General features: G+C 40.1%; 1 protein-coding gene and 1 long non-coding RNA gene across 9 annotated transcripts in view; both read right to left on the bottom strand.

Annotated features, from left to right (window-relative positions):
• The window catches only part of FHIT (fragile histidine triad diadenosine triphosphatase), a 1,742,479-nt gene that overhangs the window by 893,890 nt on the left and 825,176 nt on the right, over positions 1-23,413 (bottom strand). The gene's annotated exons all lie outside the window — the stretch shown is intronic.
• Positions 1,447-23,413, bottom strand: part of LOC140497636 (uncharacterized) — an 87,444-nt gene continuing 65,477 nt past the window's right edge. The window contains exon 2 of the long non-coding RNA XR_011964798.1: positions 1,447-23,413. This exon is cut by the window's right edge and continues 47,800 nt beyond it. This is a non-coding gene — a long non-coding RNA (uncharacterized lncRNA).

The following is a 23,413-nucleotide window of genomic DNA, read 5'->3' as shown; positions in this document are numbered from 1 at the left end:
CAGTAAACACAAACCCCAGAAGATATACTGATGAGAATATACCAGAAAATACACTAAATGAATGAGTCTCCCCACTGGAAGTGAGGTATCAGCTCAAATCAAGAGAGAATTCCAGATCTCACTTAAGGGACAATTCTCTAGCATCTCTCTGATGGTAAATTGAGGAGAGGGACATGATCTAAGTGCTGGAACCTCTCTGTGTTGACTTCTCCCAGGAATCTTTCTCCCCTTCAAGGATATTATGTTCTCTCAAAGCTGGAAGCCAGAAGTCCAGGATCTCTCTTCTCTCAAGCTCTCACCAACAGGCTTGGAGAACTGAATAACTGGAGAACTGAATAAACTAGGCTTAAGCCCTTGTTATACACGTACGAAACTCAGCAAGAAGAGACAATATTAATATTTTTGTTTGTTTCTGGTGCATAGGAGCTAAACCAAGAGTTAAATCAGATAAATCCATGCAATCCTCACTCCACAAAACAGACGCTTCTGGGCTAAAAAGATGTAGCCAGCTCTGGGACAACTGTAAAGAGCTTAGGATTTCCCAAAGTCTCTCATGGTATGGGTCTACTGCAAAACTTCAGGGGTGAGCATAGTTTTCCTAGGACTGGGTACTTATCGTTGAAAAGGATCAGAGAAATGGTGAGTAGCAGCCTTCAATGATCAGATCTTCTCATCCTTTGCACTCTCATTAAGTTGGTCCCTTAGCTTTCACCTGCATATAACAACACATCTTCTGCCTCCATGGTTTTATGCAGTTGGTCCCCCTATCTTGCAATGCACTTTCTTCTTACCTGGGTCTCTTGGAATTGCTAGTTCTCCCAAAGCACAGTTCAGGAGCTTTTCCTGGTTCCCCAGTCATAATCCTTATTCAGCCCTGATCAAGTTGGTTTGTTTAATTTTGTATAAGTATTTTAGTTTTTTATCTGGGTATTTATTGGGTCAATCAATCAATCAAACTTTTATTAAGTGCCTACTATGTGCTAGGCACTATGCTAAACCCTGAGAACTCAAAAAGCGGCAAAAGACAGTCCCTGCCCTCAAGGAGCTCACAATCTAATGAGGGAGACAGCGTGCAAGTAAATAAATATAAATCACTTACACACAGGATAAAGAGAAAATCATTAATTTAGTTAATTGTCCTTCTCCAGCAGCCTGGGAAGCTGAAAGAAGAGGTCCTTTTGGTTTGGTCTCTTTACCTTCAGTGCCTGCCACATAGTAGGTGCTTTATCAGTGTTTGCAAAGTTGACCTGAATTGCTTGAGAGAAGTACATAGGAATAGTACACCCTCAGTGAAGGATTACAAAAGAATGAAAACACTGGGTAATGCTATCTGAGCAACAGTGAGGGGCAGTGGGATATAGAGGTAGGGTGGCACAGTGGACAGGGAGATGGATTTGGAGCCAACAAGACCTGGGATCCAAACTCCCTCCTACACTTAAGTAGCTGTGACATTACTGGGTTAGCTGGACTTGACGGCCTCTAAGGTCCCTTCCAGCCTTAATCTATACTCCTATAATTCTATCAGCACAGATTTCCGCAGAAGAGAAATAACAAAATGAGACTAGAAGACGAGAAGCCGGTTTTGTCGTTTTGTTCTTGTTTTATAGTTGTTTGTGTTCTGGTTTACTCCTTGAACTAAAGATGTATATGATTGCTAACGTATTTCTATTTTTGGTCACATTTTCAATATGAATGACCTCCAAGAACTTCAAAAACCAAAACAAAATGAAAACACCACAACTACCATGTTGTGGCCCTTGGGGGGAAGGAAGGAGATGATCAGTTAGGTACACTGTCTCTTTCTCATTGATCAAACGTAGTTATAGAAGCAGCAGGGGCTAAGTACCTTCGTGCTTATTTTATATACAGGAACTTTGAAGAAGAAAACTCAAGCGAAACGAGGCAGTTCAGAGAAAAAGAGAAAACTATGATGCAGGAAAGTCCAACCCCTCAGCAAGCTTCATCGCCAGCAACAAGGTTAATTTACTTTCATTATTGCTTTTTCAGGTGATCAAACCTCCCAACATAAAGGATCCTTGGTTCTGAAATTGTTCATCCTCAATCTTTGCTTTTTTTTCTTTTCTTTTCCTCTCTCCCTCTCCCTCCCTTTCACCCTCCCTCTTCCCCTTCCCCCTCTCCTCCCCATTTCTCTCTCTCTCTCTCTCTGTCTCTCCCTCTCCCTCTCTTTCTCTCTCTCCCTTTTTTCTCCTTCCCTCCCTTTCCATATGTGAATAAATCAAAAAGGCATTCTAGTGATACCTTTGCCTAATAGTGAAGCAAATAGTTTGGAAACAGATGATAGGCAAGGGGTAAATTAAAACCATTTCTCAGAAGCTATTGGGCAGATGGGGACAACTCGAACTGAACTCGGCTGTCCAGGAGGTTGAAGCATGGGCATGAGAGGACCATGGATCAGTGGAGTGAGATGAATGCCAAATATTCACAGTCTGTCCTCCCGAGGACAAGTTGGCCTCTATCTGAATACCTACCTGATGGGAATGAATTGGGAGATGTGGTCCTGAAATAAAGGGGAACGCTGGGTGAGGCAATGGAATACAAATGGCTAGAGCTAAATTATGAACAGTAGCTGGTACCAAAAATATGCAACTGTGAGTCCTCCCTCCAACATAAAAAATATAGGCAACACAAACACCGAAGGCAGAAGCAATTCCGTCGGAGCAGATGAATGGCCACTGTCCAATCCTGCTTTGTTTAGTAACATCAATTTAACGGCACATGACTAAATCTCTACCTTTCCCCTAGTCTAAGATTTAGACCTATAACGTGACCTATAAAGCAGCCACACAAATGTCTCTTTCCACATTCTAGAAGCGGTTTTCAGCAAGCTACCATATCTATTACAGAACATACATGTCACTTGAACTCTGCTAACTTCTCCAAGAGAGATCACAGATTAAGTATTCTATCATGAGCTGTAATAGAACAGTGATAAGCTCAAATGTGGAAGGCATGAATGAGGGTAAGGCTGGCTGGATGAATCTAGAAGCCAGGAGGAATTGGCATTTAAATCCCTCTACAATCTGATACCCCGACCTGTCTTCCCAGGGTTATTGTGCAGTGCTCTCCTGCACGTACCCTTTAGCCCAAATGGTTGCCTCCCCAACGCTGAACCTTCTCCAGCTTTGACGCAGGTTGTCTGCTGAGTCTGGAATGTTCTCCCTTCTCATCTCTGCTTTCAGGAATCCCTAGTTTCCCTCAAGACAGCACTCATATACTACCCCCCCTAACCCAAAGTCTTTCCTAATATTACCAGTGATTTATTCTGAAGTGATTTCAAGTGGGAGAGTATGTTATCTTGTAAGTAAATTCTCCATCAGACCACTGAACCTAGATCGCTCTGGAGGAGAAATTGAGGTTGGTGACTTTGCACAGGCCTTCCTCACTTAAATCCAATTCACTTGCATGTCATGACATCACCTCCCTGCTGTCACCATCCTGTTTGAGGATGAAGGACCACCACCAACAACAACATCTATATTTATCAGTTATATATTGTTTCCTACTGTAGAATGGAGACTCCTTGGTTCCTGTTTTCAAGGAGCTTCCAATATAGTTAAGAAATGAAAGTATAGATACATAAAAAGTTAGATGCAAATATTAGTTACAGTTTAACCAATCAATAAGCATTATTAAACACTTCTTACGTGCCAGACATTGTGATACAGACAAAAGCCAGAGTCCTTGATCTCAAGGGGCTGACCACATAGCAGTCTAAGGAAACAAGGCAAAGGATGTGTCAAGGTAATACTCAGGGATACGGGTTCAGCTCAATCCTTGGTCAGCCCTCATGTGACCTTGCTTAAGTACCTTAATTTCTCTGGGCTTTGATTTCCTCCTCTCTAAAATAAGGGCATTTGGGGCAGCTGGATGGTGCAGCGGATACAGCCCCAGCCTTGGTGTCAGGAGGACCTGAGTTTGAATCTGCCCTCAGACCCTTCCCAGCTGAAAAAAATAGAGTTGAATTCAATCACCTGTAAGGTTCCTTTAGCTCAAAGCTTGTGATTCTGTGATTAAATCCTAAATGAACCATATAAACAAATGGTTATCTGACTGATGGCAGTGGCAGAACCCTTCACTTGAGATACCACTTTAGTGGAATCCTGGTGATAAAATTACTTTCAAAAGATTTTTACTAAAGGTTTCAAATAAACAATAACACAACACTGGTGTTTGAATCAATTGGATTAGAAAAGCAGTGTGGTCCAGTGGTAGGAGCAATGGCATTAGAATCCAGAGATGTTAGGTTAGGATCAGCTCTACCTTTTGTAGCTGGGTTGACTGGGTCAAGCCACTAAATCCTTCAAAGTCTCAGTTTCTTAATATGTCAAATATGGATAATGATTGCTCGATCAGCAAGCATTTCTTCAGTACTTGCTACATGCCAGAGTCCCTGTCCTCAAGGAGCTTGACTTCTATCAGGTGCTACAACACCTACATAACAGCATCATTATATCATAATACCCATGGTACCCACATGACCTGGTTGTTGCCAGGATCAGATGAGTTAACATATGAAAAGCACTTCATAAACTTTAAAGAGCTAGATAAATGTCAGCCATTATTATCCTGAATATTGCTACACAGTGAGGTGGTCCGGCATTGGGCAATTCCCTTAGTCAGGCAATATTTGAGCCAATTCTTTTAGACTCTTAATCATAGGCAAGCTGTCCATCTGCACAGGTGGAGAGAATTTACACACTAGAAATTCCCTATGTTATGAACTAAAAATACTGAGAAGGATGTGACTTACTGTCTATCTTTAATACATGAAACAAAGATACAGCAAGTCACATGGATGGATCTGTAAAATGGTAGATGTAAGGGTTGTTGTGAGGGTCAAACAAGATAATATTGTAAAGTTCTTGGCAAACCTTACCATATTAATACTAGTTATGATTATTATCTAACTAATTTGTAAATTGCAAAGTAATTCATAAGATATGCACTGTGTCAGTCAGCATTTTTACCTTTACTTCATGTAAGTCAGTATTTGGCATAGCAGGGAGAAATGGGACCATTGGATACAATATTTAGGACTGGAAGAGACGTTAAAAGTCACACGATCTAGCCCCTAAGTTACACAGCAAGCAGATGACAGTCAAAATCTGAACCGAGCTCTTCTGACTCTGACTACTCTAGGTTTTCTCTTACTTTGGTTCATTACACTTTGCCTTTAAAATTTCAAGAGTTTTGTTCCTAAATTCACTGCTTTGTTTATACATGACTTGGAATTTGTCTGGTCCTGATATGATAAACAAGCTGTTCTGTGTTCTTTCCCAGCCCCAAGTCTTTGTGCAGGCTGTTCCCCTCCCCCTCTCCACCTGGAACCCCTTTTCTTCTTCTGCCTGCCCACCATGGTCCCATCCTTCAGTCCATGTTAGATCACCTCCATAATCCCTTCCCCAACAACTCCAGTCCACACTGATCCCTGGGTTGTGTGGTCTCCAAGAGCATTTACCCTATACTGTCCCACAGAGCACATGTTAAATCTTTAAGAAATGAATATAAACTCAAGGAAAACATCTATTTCTTCAGGGCAAGGACTTTCACTTCCTTGTCTTTTAATTCTCAGCATGCCTTATGCATAGTAATATGCATAATAAATGTGAATTTAAGTTAACTTAATTTAAAAAAAATTCTAGTTACAGTGTTTCCGCAGGAAGAGTGAACCACTGTATGATTTCACTCGTCTGATCATGCAGTCAGGACCACGGAGCTAGATGTGGACAGAACCTCAGAGATCAGCTAATCCTAGTCCAAGCCCCTCATTTTACAAATGGGAAAACTGAGGATAAGAGAAATTAAGTGACTTGCCCAAGGTCACATACAGGATCAAAGAGCAATAGTTGAAAGGGATTATTAAATCCCTCTTAATTCTGTTACCTTTCCTCTTTTAATGATTTGCTATTTTATCCTGTAGATGACTTGTTTATACATATTATGGTTGTTATCTCCCCATTAGATTGTGAGCTACTTGAGGAGAGGAATCATTTTTTATCTCTTTTTGTATCCCCACTACTTACCTCAGTGCCTGGTGTAATATATGCTTACTTACTGACCATCTGAGTCCTTTTAACAATTAAAGAAACTGAGACCCAAGGAAGTTAAGTGACTGGTCCAAAGTTACCTAGAGAACAAGTCTCAGTTGGGATTCACACTCAAGCTTCAACACCAGTGATTTTCCCATTGTATCACCTTGTCCCAGCAACCTATAGGAAAATCATCATAAATGTCCTACAGGCAGCATGTGCTTTAGTATATTATCTCATTTGATCCTTTCAATGACTTTTTGAGATAAGTTACAAGTGCTATTTCATCCCTATTTCACAGGAGAGGAAACAAGAGGTCAGGAATGGGACATAACTTGTTCAAAGTCACATAGCTCAGGAGTCTGAGGAGGGATTTGAACCCAAGTCTTCCTAGCTCCATACCTGGTATGTCATCCACAATGCAAGTCATCCCATTCTTTGTTAAAAGGAAGGTGGGAAAACTTAATCAATTGTGCTTGAATTCTTTCAGTCTACACACTTGTCCAAAAGGTAAATATCCTTCTTGTAACACCAAACTTTGCGAGATAAATGGTAGCCAGACTCCAAGCTATGTTTTTTTCCTGAGTCCATATTATTCATCATGGTTGGTAAGTGCCTCTTAGGAGCCTGAGCTTATTATTATGTTTGAGGTTCAAGTATCAGGCTCCTACTTGATTCCATATGCAAAGAATATGTTTAAAAGTACATTACTGGTCTTGTTTACAATGATGACTCGGCCAGGAGGGATTAGTTACAACAAATTGAATAATCCTTTGCTTTAAGTGTCTGAAAAGGCTTCTATTGACTTCTTTCATCAATCATAAACTTAAAAATCAGCAACGCCTGGATGGGAGCCCTGCAAGCTAATATGTACTGATCAATACTTGAGCTAAGAGTTATAGAAACATAAAACATTTTGAGTTAGCAATATCTGCGAAATGCACAAGTGCAGGATACAGGAAGCCTGGTTAGGCAACAAATGGTCCAAATTAAGAATAAAAAAACAGAAAGATCTGAGGGGTTTTCATTGCCTGTGACATCAAGATGAACTGAGATGCAAGGGGAAAGTCAGCCTGATCAGAGAAACAGAGGATGAGTATGCAGCACCTGGGAAGGGGGTGGTCCAGTGACCAAGGGCATGATGGGAAGAACAGTGAGGGTGCTTATATACTCTAGTATAGACCTCCACTGAAGTAACGATGCCATGGGACAGGATGGCAACAAGGGAGTTGGCCTCTAAAGATCCTTCCTGCTCTGGATCTTGGATCCCATAACAAATCTGTGGTCTCATCAGTGTGAAAACTCCCCTCGATCTAGCCATCCCCTCCAGGTTGCTTGTTTTGTAACTGTAACAAAAATAATAACTAGATTTATAAAGTATTTTAAGGTTTATAAAGTACTTTACACATGTTATCTTACTGGATGCTCACAACAATGTGGGGGGGGGTATTGTAATCCCTATTTTACAGATAAAAACTGAAGAAAGGTTAATAAAGTTACCTATCTCCAATGCTACACAACCAATAAATTCAAACTGAGATCATCCTGATTGAAAAATGCATTTCTCTGCTCACTATCCTACTTAGCTGCCTCTAGTTGTGTTCTGTGTCCAACTCCCAAGGCCCTCTAATGTCTTGTTGTCTGCCTGGCTCCTTCCCTGCCTTCTCATCTTGAATTGCCGCCTTTCAGAGAGGACCTCTAGAGCCCTTTCCCCCACACACCCCTCTTGAAGGAGTTAATCTATCCAGCTCTGGATCTCTTTTCTATGGCAAGGGTGGATAAACTGGGCTATGACTCTACATCCAACTGGCCCCAGATCACGCTTTAGATTTCATTCAACTACAATCCACTGGGATCAGGGCTGACTGAGGACTCTTGCCATCTTCCTTGCCATCCGCACTCCCATCTCCTTCCATTGCTTGCATGTCATGGCATCACCGCCATGATGTCATGGTCCTCTTCAAGAACAAAGGGCAAACAGTCACACCAAAAGGAAGCTCTTGTACCAGCAACGGTAATCCAATCAAAAAAACCAGCGCTATCAAGAAAAGTGTGACCACCAACTGGCCTGGGGCTCTGGGGTGGGATTTCTGAGAGCCAAAGTCCCGGCCACCACTGCTTTATAAATGTGGCCTCCCCTGGTGGAAGGAGAGGAAAGGCGCCGCTGACCTTTTATACATTTATAGATAAATTACGTATTGACATATTGATTTGTATTTATACATTTATATTTATCTATATATTATGTTTTTATTATATATATATATTTATATGTTTATATTCATATCTAACAACTAACACAAATCCTGGAGAGAATATCCACAATGAATCTCGCTCCTTGGAAGGAGCAAATTGTCAGATGCACTACACTCAACAGAAAGAAATATCTGTTCCGGGGCTGTACCATGTAATAATTCCAAATTTAATTTTCCTTTTTCTCTTGAAGTTTTCTTCTTACATTTCCTTCTGTCTTAGATTTCTAACTTCCCTTTATCACACCCCACAAGCCCCTCCCACATTGCTCTGATTCCGGATTTCCGATGCCTTGGGGAAGGGGCCGTGATGGTGTCAAGCTGTCTTCTCATGATGCTGTTTTAATTTTCCCCAATAAATCACAAGAGCTAAAAATGCTGCTTTTTATCTTCTTAATTGATTGTCTCCTGATCATTATACTCTGCACATAACACAAACCTAATTTGCTTTTTTATGTTTCCATTTCCTGGATGTTCTTTTATCTTGGTTTCAAGTATGGTAGTAGAATCCTTGATGACCTTAAGCTTTTACCTGGGGTGACTGGATTCCATTAGCAAACCTGTTGGCCGATTCATGCTTTCTTCACTCATGCAACTCTGGCTACTGACTCAGTATCCCATGTACCCAAATCATGCTGTTACTTCGTATTCAGAAAGTATGCCGGCGAACTGAAAACACTAACTGGACGGCCAAGGGGAGAGAGAATGGATAAATAAGTCACTGAGGAAAAGGAAAAGGGAATCACTATCATCTCTATTTGTTACTGCTCATATTACAATGAACATGCACCTGCCTGATCCTTTGTTTCGCATAGGGGCAACCCAGCATGTTGGGCTTGTTTGAATCTCAGCTTTCACACTGACTAGCTGTGTGGAATGAGCCAATCTTTCACCTTATCTAAGCTTCAGTTTCCTCATCTGTAAAATGAAGATAATGCTAATTGTTACACCCACCTTACCAGGTAGTGGTGAGGCTCAGATGAGAAAATGAATTTAAGGTTTTTTGTAAATCTTAATTCTATTTAAATGTTATAAACATTGATCCTTAGTCTCTGTATGAGATGAAAGAGGTCAGGTATGGGGGTTAGGAAGACCTGGATTCAAATCCTGCTTATAACATATCCTTGCTGAGTGACCTGAGCAAGCCTCAGTGTCAGGGTTGCTAATATGCCAAAGTAAATTTCCACAATGATGAAAACATCGGCCCACATCAAAATGACCAATAAACCAAATTCCATGTGACTCTAACATTAGAGAGCTATGGCTGAAGAGGAAAACTACTGTTCCCACAGACATGGACCATGTCAGGGATGGGCTTTCTTTCCCAAGTCCTCTCCTTAAGCACACCCTGGTCTTATCACGTTCCCCTTAGTCATCAACCTGCAATCCTCCCATGCCAAGGAGACTGGGCCTTGGGGTTCTCAGCACTGCTTCCTAAGAGAATAATAAGGAAATGAGCTCCTGGAGGCCACTGTATCCAAGGCAAGCTTCCTCTTGTTACTTGTAATCCTAAAGAGAATCCAGGAAAGTCCATATTTATTTTGATGATTGATTTCATAGGAGTTTAATAATGTTTTAAAAATCAATGTTAAAATATTAAAAAAGAAAATTTCCTTGGCTGAACTTGAGCCCCTAGATGGAAGGAATACCATCTACTAAAGAAAGAATATGCGTGCGTGTGCATGTGTGTTTGTGTTTGTGTGTGTGTCTCTCTGTCTCTCTCTGTTTTTCTCTCTCTTTCTCTGTCTCTCTCTCCCTTTCACTCTTTCTCTTTCACTATCACTCCCCACGCCCTCACCCCCTTTTGGGTAGCTAATTATTCCTTTTCTCTGGACTGCCTTTGAATAGATTAAATAAATACAGATCAGTAATGACTTAAGTTAAGCAATTACTAAAATTTCAACGGAGCATTTACATCTCAGAAGCTGGCAAACACTACAAATCAGGGCTTGATTTATTGTTTTGTTGATTGTCTAGACTTAAGAAAGTGACAGAGAAAATGTTAATAATGTAAGTTAGACTAAAAACTGTTTTTGGAGAGCCAGTTGTTAAATATTTACCAGCACACTTACTCCTTGAATCTCTGTATTTTTTTTTTAATATGATTTACAGAAAAAGGTTACAAGTTTTAAGATGGATACTCAGTCTTGTAAGAGGGAAAGGGGAAAGGGGAAGGACAGCCACACTAAAATCCTGCATTGACTTCTGATGGGCCTGTTTCATTCAGTTACTCTCTATAGCTGGAAGAGAACTTGGATACCATCTAATCCAACAACCTCATTTTACAGATGAGGAAACTGAGGCCCAAAGGAATAATAGGATTTCAGGATGGGGCCTCTGACTCCAAATATATTGGTCTTTCCCTCTTCTCTGTTGCCTCTAGCACCCTTAATCTGGACAGCAGCAATGCTGAACTTCCATTATCTCTCATTCCCTTTGCAGAAGCCAATGCGTCTGAATCTTCTTGGGTTCGCAGGCTGTGGCTGTGACTTCATGTACTGTCATGGCTCTCCCTGATGTAGGAGCCATACTGTAAGTCAACTCAGCGCCACCTCTCAGCTCGTTTTCTCTAATCTCATCATCTTTAAATTTCCCTTCTCTCTTAGGCAGAGGAGGGGCAGAGCTCCAGTCATAGATCCTTGGCTATCCACAGCTCAGGTAGATAAATAAATACTGGTGAGCTCCCTTGCACAGGTGGGAGTTTCTTAATAGAAAAATATACAAATGCAGATCATCAATTGATCTACACTTTCCATGCTTAGGGAGTTGCCTAAGGGCACTGACAAGCAAATTAACAACAGTAATAACAGCAACTATTTATGCAGAATTTTAAGGTTTGTAAAGTGCTTCACATGTAATCATTATAAGATGCTTATAGAAGGTAGGTTCTTTTAACACTCCCATTTTACAGAGAAGATTGAGGCTCTGATAAATTAAGTGGCTTGTCCAGATGCACCCAGCTAATAACTTTCTGAGGCAGGATTTGAACCCATATCTGACTGACACAAAATCCAGGGCTATCCATCATGCCACCTAGGGAACACTGCCAGGAACACAGAGCTAGTATGTGTCAGATAGACTTGAACCCAGGGGTTCCTGACCCTAAGGCTGACTCTGCAGATCTACTCCACCAGGCTACCTCTAACGGAAAGAATAAACACACTATTTCTATATAGTGCATTTATTTAAGGCATAGTAGAGGTCATTTTATCCAACCTTCACATTTTACAAATGAGGAAACTGAGACCCAAATGATCTGCTTAACATTGTATAGTTAGGAAAGAACAGAAGTAGGAGAAGTTTTGTAGGTACAGTCTTGGTAAAATTAGTGACTAACATTCCTTCCTTTCTTTACTGAAGTGGGAGAATATGGTTATGAGAGGTTTCTCATGTCGCCGTAAATGGTCAAGTGTATTAATTTTGCTGAGATTTAAAAAAATAAAATGGGACATGGGGAAGCTAAATGAGCTGATACAAAAATAAATCAATTTTTTTGAAAAATTTAAATAAAGAATAGGGAAAATGTGGTAAAAATGATGACTTTTTTTCTTTTAACACTGAGACTTGGGAACAATGGGGGTGACAGTTATGTCCTGATAAGGCTTCAGAAGAACACTAGCCTTGGTCTCTCTTTGTAAAAATAGATTCTTTTTCTTTCTGCAGGAAGATGTTTGTGATGGGTCACAGCATCTTGAGAAACAATGGCTTCTACCTGATATAGCGTATAATTCTGTGACTGGTAGATTTCAGTGACAGGAAAAAATTAACATGTCACTGAAGTGAATGATCATCCACTTTAATTTCTACCACCTACTAGCATCACTATGTCACCATACGCTTTCTGTATTTGAAGGTTAAAAGGAAAAGAAAAGTTAGCTCAAGAGAACTAAAGAAGGCTGCACAAAGAATTCACAAGCACAGGCTGCCTTCCGGCTCATCTCCAGGCGAGATGCTGCATGCATTTGCCTTATTACTATCCAGATTTCTCTTCCTGGATCTTTCACAGTCCCCTCACACCTTTATTCTCAGTATTTACACGATCAATATTATCTCTTTCAAATCTTAACTGACAGGAGCTCTATAAAGTACTTTTCAAAAAGGCTACAAACTGTGCTTTCTACTGGTGTTATTACTGTGTATTAAACCAATGTTTTCTTTTATTTTTGATGTAAAAAGTTTTCTCCCTTACTGGCCATTTGGGTTGATGGTGCAATGGGTAAGGAAAAGGACATCCTCCTTTGGAGAAGGGACCACCCTTAGATGTCTATTCACTTCAGTCAGGGACACAGGGCAAGGGGCCTTACTCAACCCAGCACCTACCTCCCTTTGAGACCCTTCAGTAAAACAATATTGTCACATTTCTCCGCAGCTTAAAATAGTCTTTGATATATCCATTAGCTTGTCTAGTCTTCAGATTTTAAGAAATTCAGCAAAGGAAAACTGCCTTTTAAAACCATCTCGCCTTTAATGCTTTGACAGAGCTAAACCTGTGTTACTTTAGATAAATACCTGCTTTGTACCAGGAGATGCTGAAAGGAATGATAATTTATCTTCAATTTACCATGGCAATTTTCCTGTTAATTATTTTTTAAACATGGCTGCATTATATTGTTCTGGACTGTTAACTGAAAGCGCTTTCTTAACTTTCTATTTTTTCCATTCAGTTTTCATTTTTTTGGGTGTCACTCTGAAAGAATCCATTATCTCTCTAGATTTTTTTTTTACAATTTCCTCCTCTGTGCATCTCAAATTTTCTTTTGCAGTTTATTTGACACTACCTGCAAATGCATGAATCTATTTTTTTTTTCAAAAACACAATAGTATTCTTGGCCTGTGGGTATTCAAGGAAAGAAAGGAAGAAAGAATTTACACAGTACACAGTTTAAAAGCAATGTCTGGCCTTAATCAATGGTACTACTGGGAGGGGAAGGAGAAAGGAGGGAATCAAAATATCATCACTTCGCAGGCAAGCTCGAACAAAGCATGGGCAAGCAACAGAAATTCTGCATGGACATGTTTTCTTCTATGATTTGTTTTGAAATGTAGACTTGCTAAGGGTCAGAGTGGCCTCCCCAAAACCCCTCAGGATATATTTGCAAAGTCCAAATAAATTCTATCCCTTTTCAAAGGATCCTTAATTTTTAATGCTAATATAGGTACATAGAGTTCCAGGGCTCTTCACCTATAACAAATGACTCTAAGTTATCCCAGACAATTTTTTCTTTAATGAAAGTACTCATATATTTCAGTAAGGGAGTACTTCTCCAATACCCTTGATGCCATAAAAACCCAAGTCGGAATCACTTTTTTGTTTTATAAAGAGCAATGCAAATTCTTAATAAAAGAACAAAGTAAACAACTCATTTACACGGTTAAGGATATGAGAAGATGGAAGCTTCAGAACCAGAGAGGGAGAGGAAGTAAAGATATTCTTGGGGTTGTTGTTCATCTTAATGATAAATGAACACCCAAAGGAAGATTTGGTGGCTGCCTTCTCCATTGTCATCTGTTCCTCCAATAATAATTTGGTTTTAGCGTTAATGTATGGGCTTCTTTTTGTTGTATTGTGTTTTGAAATCAACAGAGCTTCCTTTCCCTCTCCTCCCTTCAGAATCCTTCTATAGGGGAGGGTCATGTGGTGTCAGACTGCTCTTGCTAGCAGTCTGGGAATCATTTCTTGGTCTGTGAGTTTCATAAATGGTATAAAGCTTTAAACATGCATCTACTTTACCAAAAGCTGGACTGTGAATAGAAAGGGGTAGATTAGCCACAGCCAAAGACAGCTACGGCAGGGAGCAGAGAGATACAAATTCACATTGGCTTCCTTTATTTTACATCTACCAAAGTGATGCAAACTGTGGGCTTTGGTCTGGAGATCACCCTCCTGCACAAGAAAGCAAAATGAGTTTCCTTAACTGTAAGAATATCATCTTTTATATTGAGAGTTCTCAACTTGATGTCCAGACACAATTTTTTTAATAACTGTATTTTAGTACAATTTTTTCTTTTGTAATGCTACTTATTATATTTTATGAATTTAAATATATAGTTCTGATAAGTGGCCAATAGGCTTCATCAGATTGCCAAAGGGATCCATTGTACAAAAAAAAAATGGTTACATTAATTTTGTCCCATCTTTAAATGACTGAATGAATGACTAATTTTTTAAAGTATCTGTCTCAACTTTGAGTAGATGAATATTTTTTAAAAAGTATTTTGAGGTACCAAACACTATGTTAGATAAGAAAGATAAATACAAAAGGGATGCCAGTCTCTGTCCTCAAGGAGCTTATAGGAGCTTATACACAGGAAGCAATAGCACATAAAGGAGTGGTGGCTCAGAAACCAATTGATTCAATTATGGCTCTAATTCTAGAAGAAAGAGAGAACAGAGAGTAATCATGAGTCTGTAAGGCAGTTGATGAGAAGATGATCCAGGAATGAAGTAAAGCATGGTTAGGACACAGGTATAACAGTATGCCAAGCAAGGCACTGACCAATGTGTACAGGAGGCACCTTCTAGAGCTCAAATGTTGCCTTCCTGCAACCTCATTCAAAGATGAAGAAAGAAGGGGAGGACTATAGATCCTAAAATTCCATCACCAAGGTAGGTGAGGTTCTTAATCAATAGCTACCATCCACAAATCATTGATAGGAAAGTGAACTGGACTGTCTTCAAGCCCTGCCCATCTGCTTCAGCTTGCCCAAAATCTATTTTGTCATATCTATCTATCTAGCTATCCATCTATCATCTATTGATCCACCCCTCCATCAACATAATCATTAGTCCATCTGTCCATCCATCTCTCTGTCAGTATGTACACAATATACATCAGCTATACTGAATACATTTATTCATTATAAAGATTCTCGCACTATTCATGTACATCATTATCCATAATCTAGTTATTGCCTTAAAACTATGACTGTTTTTAGAAGTTCAGGATCAAGGTTTTATGTTCAGCGTCTAACTTTAAAACTGAAACAAGTCCACCAGAATAATGTTCTATTTCCCCCCAACAGCTTAATTTGAACATTTAGGACTAAGAGCAACTTCTCCGTTCAGATCTCTCCACCAGCCTCTCCTCTCCAAGTACCTTTATTTGGCTCTGTCATTTTGGACTGTTTTTCATCCCAGTCACTCTTAAAGGTCAGATGTTTTCAAAAGCTGTATGCTTTTTCACAAAGCCTCATTTTCCTCACCATAGCTCAAGTGCCTGATTCACCTTTGTGATTAAGAAACATTTCCTATATTCAGGATCAGAAAAAAAAAAAAAAGCTCTGGAGGTCATGGAAAAGGTTGGCTGCTCCATCCTGGGCTTCAAAAACCTTTACAATCCCAGGCAGAGCGGAAAGCTTACAGGCAGATGACAGACAGCTATAAGCCATAGACCTTACTACATTAGATAAGAAAACAGACAAAACTATTATCAGCTAGTTTAAAAAAAATTAAATCCCCCATGAAAATGTTAAAACTGGAAGGGACCCTGGATGCCATCAAGTATAAATCCCTCATTTTATAGGTGAGGGAACAGAGAGGAAATGTGACTTACTGAGGCTAATAACTGAGTGGAATTTGAACCCAGGTCTTCCAAACTCCAAATCTAGTGGTATATCCACTGTTAATGCTATCTCCCACATAGCACATTGGACAAGGTTTAAAAGTCTGATTTATGTTTGGTAACTAATACGAAGTGGATTGTATGGTGAAGTAAGTGAGAAAGAGATACAGTGGACAATCTTGAATCTGGAGTCAAATTTGGGACCCAAGTTTCAATATGAGCACTGACTCTTTCTACCTGTGGGACACTGAGCAAGTCATTTAATCCCATGGGCCTCAGTTTCCTCTTCTCTCCCTTTACACCATGGATTCTGGCTAGATGCCCTAAGTGTAGTCACCTGATGAAACAGAGATGGGCAAAGGAGGATGGGCAAAGCCAGACAGGGTGTCTTAACAAATGCCTCCTTAGCTAATCAAGCAACTTTTCATTTACCACATGCTAAGCCAACTGGAACCAGTTTCAAAATGTCTACTAAGATTTTAATGCCCTTCCCTTCCATGCTATCACAAATTTCTCAGAGGCAAGCTCTTCAGTAAGGTCCACATGGAAGGGCTGCGCCGGCTGAGTAAGTCAGACCCTCATTAAACTACATGCTCAGGGTCATCTTCATCAAAACCTCTTTCTAGAAGCTTTTAGCTTATTGTGTTCCGGAGCTTTAAATGGAGCTTATGGTAAATTTCCTAGCACAGGTCTTTTAAGACTAACATTGTTCAGTGGCAGGTACTCAGGCTCTGAAAAAAGCAATTAGAACTAAAAAGTGGTTCAGAGAGCAAGCTGCCTTCAATTTGAAAAAGCCTATCCCCTTCCCAGCCAGGCTACTGTATGAGAGCCAGGAGCTGTCCACGTTATAACACCGATGACAGCCACCCTGGAAGCCTCCTTCACAAAGTGGGTAGCAATTTGGTGAAAGCATGCCCAAGCCTGCTCTTCTCACTTGTTTTCCTTTCCCAGCCCTGTGATTTCTGGGTTAAAATAATCCAAAGACAGAGAAGCCAAGAGGATATTCCCTAAATGAGAAATCTCCAGATTTGAGTCATTAAGTGAAGCCTTTACAGCGTTTTCTAGCCCATCTTCTTGTCCAGATTTAGAATATAGGAAAAATGACACAGCTACAAGTCAAGGACAGTTACAAAATATCCAGTTAATCAAAAATAGTAATTAACATTAAGGAATTATGTAATTAAACAGATGCTAGTTTAGAACAATTTTGCGCGTGCTTTGTATTTATTTATCCCCAATCTTGTGAGTTCCTTGAGGGAAGGGATTATTTCATTTTTGTCTTTATACTCCTAGTACCTAGCATAGTGCTGGACACACAGTAGGTACTTCACAAATATGTTTTGAACTGAATCCAGGGCACCTGCTTGTTTTTTTATTTTATTTTCTTACTTTTTGCATTTTCTTAGTTTAGCAGTATGATAGAGAATTGGTCATGGGGATGAATTTAATTATGCAAATTATGAGTTTTTTAGAGTAGCTTATATACCTTATAACTCTGCAGAAGATATTTACAGGGTTGATTGTGTAACACAAAGTCATCTTAGAGCAGGATGAAAGCATTCTCCATTTATTTCCCCCAGTGTTGATTTTTAACAGAAACATTCAGGCTGTTCTGACTAATAAATTCACTCCTGGGACCTGAAGTACATTTAGTTCTGTTGTGAATACAGGTAGAAAATGACTAAAGAACGATAACAGTCCTAAAACTGCTTAAAAGCTTGGATGAATACCTAGCACAATGCTGGGTACAAAGTAGCTACTGAAGAAATGCTTGCTGATTGGTTAGTGGGAGCTTGCTCTTTTTTTTTTTATAGCAGATTTATAAATTGCTTTACATATATTTTCTCACTGGCACCTTGCAATGGCTCTTTATCATTATAAACTGAACCTGAGGGAATTTAAGTGATTGGTTCAGAGTCATAAGATACCAAGTGGTGTCTGAAGTGATATCCAAACCCAGGTCTTCCTAACTCTAAGTCCAGCATACAAATCGCTGTGGAATTGACAGGGCAAACCTTGATATTTGTCAGTTCCTGCAGAAGTGTGAACAAGCTTCACCTATCACGGAGTGTGTTATACCTTCTAAGTCAGTAATTTGCTGAATTTTCAATAGTAGTATTTAATGTTTTTTTAGATGAAACTTCCTTAGAAATAGGTTTAATTTGTGATCTCTTTCTCTCTCTCTCTCTCTCTCTCTCTCTCTCTCTCTCTCTCTCTCTCTCTCTCTCTCTCTCTCTCTCCTAATTCCACTTGTAAACTACAGATTTTTCTCCCTAAAGATAAATAAGGAGAAGCACCCCAGTCTTGGTGACTCCATCTCATCTCTATGTAAAACTGATGGGTGACAAAGCAGAATGACATTAAAAATAAAGAAATGGACAGTCCCATGGAGAAAACCTAGAGATTAACTCTCATAAAGTCCTGTGTTCCTAAAGTTTTCAAACTCCAGTGTCATTAGAAAGCATAAAAAAAAAAAAGACTATGTTAAAAATTCAAAAATTTTGTGAGTGGAACAGTTTACATTACACGTCAAACAATAATCCATTATCTCCAAGTACCTGCTGGACATTTGTACTTGGATGTTAGAGTCACTCAAAACTGACACTCCGCTCTCCCTCCAAATTAGATACCTCCATCCAACTTTCTAGTTACTGTCAATGGAACCACCATACTCTCAACTCTCAGACTTGAAGCCTGTAAGCATTCTTTCTTTTGCTGCATGCATTTCCCTCTTTTATCTTTTAAATCCAGTCATGTATCATGCCAAATTTTCCTTCAAATATCTCTCATACCCCTTGTTCTGCATTTCTACTCTTCGGTCCATGCATTATCAACTCATGCTCTGATCATTGGGATGGTCCCAGATTTGCCCTTCTTGTCTCCAGCCTCTTCTCATTACCATTCTGTACTAAATGCTTTAAGCATATTCTCAACCAAGGGGAAGAAACTCTGCCTTTAGTTAATACCAGTAATGGATATAACTCTAAAGAAGAGGACAACTGTAACCACTAAAGACCATCTAGTCCCTCATCTTATAGGGAAGGAAACTAAGGTCAAGAGAGGTTTATTGAATTGTCTTAAGTCATACTTAGTAGGAATTAAAAGCATGATTTGAACAAAGTCTTCTGAAGTCAAAGTCAATGCCATTTTCCTTCTTTTCTGTTTAGACCTATAAGATAGTTCAGTCAAGGGCGGCAGAGTGGGAGAGAGTGTTTAATATAAAGTCAGACTTGAATTCAAATCCTTCCTCAGACACTGAATTAGCTGTGTGACCCTGGGCAAGTCATTTCACTTTTAATCAGATCATTTCCTCACCTATAAAATGGGGATAATAATGGCATCTGCTTCACATGGTTGTGTGAGTAGAGCACTCTGCACACATTAAAGTGCTGTATAAATGAGGCTCAATGATGATGATGATGATGATGATATGTTGGGCACTTGGAAAACAAAGACAAAAGCTGGACAATTTCTGCCTCAAGGAGCAATTCAGATTGTGGGATGAAGGGACAAGAAGGACAGTAAATAATAAAGGCTTGAGACTAGAGAAAACGGGAGAGTTGATAATCATATGCAGCAGATGCTAGGACGCCCAGCTATCCCCATGGTCTGTTTTCAGAAAGTTAACAAAATGATAATAAGAGAAAAACATCCTGGTCCCCCAGCTGAACTGATTAGTCCATTTAAGTAGCCCCCAAGCTCCAAATGGGGCAACTCAAAGTATTTCAGGGGAAATTCTGAGCAGCCTCTGCTACTGGTATGCTTCACTTGAGCAGCTGCTAATGTCACTTGGGTACCGAGTGTGTGGGCTCAGGATGGATGAACAGATGGGCTTCTTCTGGGCAATCATCGCTGCTTTATAAGATCCCAACCCTAACCCCCTGCCACCTCCTGCCAGTTAGAGAAGACACTTAGCTTTCCTAGAATGCTCAGCCAACAACTGGGCACAGGTATAAATTCCTTGAGCTGTACCTCCAGGTCTTCATCTTACTGAGTCATGTTGGTGTATACTGGGACTTGTGACACTGTTTGCTTTTGGAAAAACTGATCAGTGGGATAAATTGGTACTTAGGGTGCTATGCAGACCTCCCAGCATCAAAGATGGTGTCAAGAGACAGTGTGGTACAGTGGATAAAACTTTGGACTCTGAGTCAGGAGGAACTTGGACACTTCCTAGCGGGGTAACCCTGGGCAAATCATTTAATCCTGTTTGCCTCAGTTTCATCATCTGTAAAAAGAGGAGTAGATGTCTTTCAAGGTCCCTTCCAGTTATAAATCTATGATACTTTGATCCTTGGCCTAGAGAGTGCAACTGGTAGCACAGTGGATAGAGTGCTGGAGTCAGAAAGGTTTGAATTCAAATCCAGTCTGAGATGCTTACTAGCTGTGTGACCCTGGGCAAGTCACTTACCTTCTGCTTGCCTCAGTTTCCTCATCTGTAAAAAGGGGATAACAGTAGTACCTGCCTTGCAGGGTTGTGAGAAGATGAGCTACTACCAGCAAAGAGTTTTGTAGACCTCACAGCACTACATAAATGTCAGCAACTATTATTATGACTAGTAAATAGAGAAAATTTTTGACCTCAGGATTTCCTGAGAGTTCATAAGAATCCAAGAGAACCCCAGAAGCATCAGTGGGAGCCTCTCTGTTCTAACACCTTTGGATCAAGTCAAAGGATGCCAGTCTCTGTGATAGTCAAAAGATCTCTCTCCCTGTCCTACAGACACCCCAGGCTTATTCCAACAGCATTCATGCACTTAGGTTTCATTTGACTGGAACTCCATCCTACTCCTTACTGCCTGTGATAATTCTACATTATTATTATCATTATAATTCTTATATAATTGTCATTATAATTCTGCAAAGACCAAGCTCAAGTACTGCAGCTTCCACAGGCCCCTTGCAGCTCCCTGGCCCCTCATTCCAGGTCTCCCTCAGCTCCTCATTCTTTATGATTTATAAGCTGTAGCTTCTGATGTGCCATTTAATTGATGAACCACATAAAGAATCCTTGTTTCATGTTCTAATGTTCTCTCTCAAGCTGGGCTGTAAGCCCCCTGAGAGCAGGGTTAGGCCTTGCTCCTCTCTATACAGACATAGTGCTAAGCACAGAGAGTTGAATAAATACATTTTGGTTAATTAGCAAACTAGCTATTAATTATGTCTTCTTCTCATTGATCCTACCTCAGAAACATTTCTCAGATCCATCCTGTTCTCTCTGATCTTTCCTAGGAAGGAATAAGACACAGATCTTTTGCTTAAGCAATATACAGCCTCACAGCGAAAAGTGAGAAAGCATCTACAAAACAGTGATGCTAGAAATAAGGTCAGAGACAACTCTCAACTCTTGCATCCATTTTTTTTGTATCCCCTAGAAAAGGGTCTGGCAAATAATAAATGCTTGTTCAAACTGAACTGAGAGAGAATAATGATGCAATGCCCCCAGGACCTAACCCACATTGCCATTGGCAGGTTGCATTCCAAGAAAGGTGGCTGTTACTAATCTCAGCATTCGAGGAGTGATGCTGTGTGTTAGCCATCTTCCTAAACACTGGTTCATAAGCCCCCACCAGTGTGCTTCTCTTTAACAGTCAGCTGATAGACACAACTCGCCACACCAGAGACATATTTTCCCACAATAAGGGAAGGAGGGAGAGGGGGTGCAAACATGATAAGGAGCATATATGGGTAAGGTAGCTCACACCTACAGAAGTGCAATGTTTCAATGTCCTTTTCTCTCCAGAGGGTTCTCAAGAAATTGACTACAAGTTACTCCTCTGTTAAGCTGGGTTAGGTTCATTGTCTATGTTATACTTGTAGATCATCTGGGCTTGTTCCTACTGGGATGTGGTATCTTTGTTTGGATGGGCCAGTTGGCTGCTCTACTGTGTCAGACAGGTCATTTGGGGGCTGTGCTGTCTCCCCACAAGGCTCTGCTGCTGCTAGACTTGACTGGGCAGCCAGTGAGCACTGGCTCAGTGTCAAACTTGGCTTCTGGTCTCTTTTCAGAGTATGGCATCTCCAAGGGATGGGTTGATTCACTGGTCTCTTGGGCTTGCTTTCTGATGGGCAGTTACATCAGCCACTTGGGCTGCTAGGTGGTAATGTTCTCTAACTAGGTGGAGTACCACAAATCATTAGCTTGTAAACATCATATGGGTGGAGACTGCGTTTTGCCTCTTTGTTTCTTCATGAGTTAACAAAGGGCCTAGCAGATAGTAGGCTCTTAATAAATGTTTATCAAATGAATTAATTAAATATTTTCAGCCAGAGCAATGACCCTTAGCTTATGATCTTCAGAAGCATCTTCCCATGGACCCCCTCCAAGCCTGAGCCCTCAGGACTGTCATGATGAGAGAAAGCTTGCATCTCCTATCCTCAAATTCTTCCTGGCTCAAAAGCAACTCCCTTCCCATAAGCCACTCCATACTCCTAAGGGAACTAAGTTTCAGTTCAGTTATTTTCACTTCCCATATATCTTTGAGAATCTCATTTTGATGAGTGACTAGTATTAATGCAGTCTATGTCACATAAGCTTCCATTGTCTTTCTGTCCTCTTCATATGACATCAAAGTACTCGAGTCTCCGACCATTTCAAAGGAGAGAGACGTCCATTTTGTATCTAAAGCTTTTTGTCTCTAACCTTTCAAAGTCTGTCTTTAATCCTCTGAAGACCTTAAGCTTTTGTTGAAGCTTCATTGACGTAACGCCCCCTCCTTCCCCATTACAATGATAACAATAATTATAGCAGATGGTATACATTAGAGATTTTAAAGTTTACAAAGCTCTCTGTGTGCATTATACCATTTGGTCCTCATATCAACCCTATGAAGTCTGGGGCCATTATATCTTTCTGGGGAAACTAAGGCAAAACAAGATTAAATGATTTGGTCAGGTCACAGAACGATTAGTATCTGTGGTAGAACTTGAACACAGATCTTCCAGATTCCAAGTCTATTATTCAGTTCCATAATGCTACCATTAAATGCCCAAGATCACAAGGCAGTCAAGTTTCAGAAATCTCAGGAAAGAAAGAATAACCTGGGCAAGAATCTTCATATCTTTTCTTTGCTTCCAAAAATATTTCACATAGGCCACAACAGGTGGGGTCATTTACTTTGGCCTGAAAGATCTCCATCAAAAAATTGCAAAACCTCCTTAAATTATACATTCTAGAGCTGAATATGGGCTTTTCTGAGATTTACATATGACCCCAAAATATACCATTTAGAATTGAACTCTTTCTTAGATCTCTGAAGAGAATGCTTTGATAAAAGCTTTCATTTCAACAGCGTATGCTTTGTAGAACACTCCTTTGGAACATGAAGCCTTTGACTACAAGCCAAAATCAAGCACCAGAGATGACTTTCTTCTGCAACAGAGTCACCTATTGCTTCCACCTCTGGCCTCTTCAGCATAACTGGCTTCCACCCTTGTGATCTTGTTATACCTTCCCACCAAGCTGAAGGAAGCAGGTATGATCATAATTTAACGAAGGGGTTCTAAAGTCACAGAGAAGTTAAGTGATTCACCCAAGGTCATGCAACTA

This window comes from Notamacropus eugenii, chromosome 3 (assembly GCF_028372415.1).
Source record: "Notamacropus eugenii isolate mMacEug1 chromosome 3, mMacEug1.pri_v2, whole genome shotgun sequence".
Classification (NCBI taxonomy): Eukaryota; Metazoa; Chordata; class Mammalia; order Diprotodontia; family Macropodidae; genus Notamacropus; species Notamacropus eugenii.
Note: the sequence above shows the minus strand (reverse complement) of the source record. Positions and strands in the feature narration are given on the sequence as shown.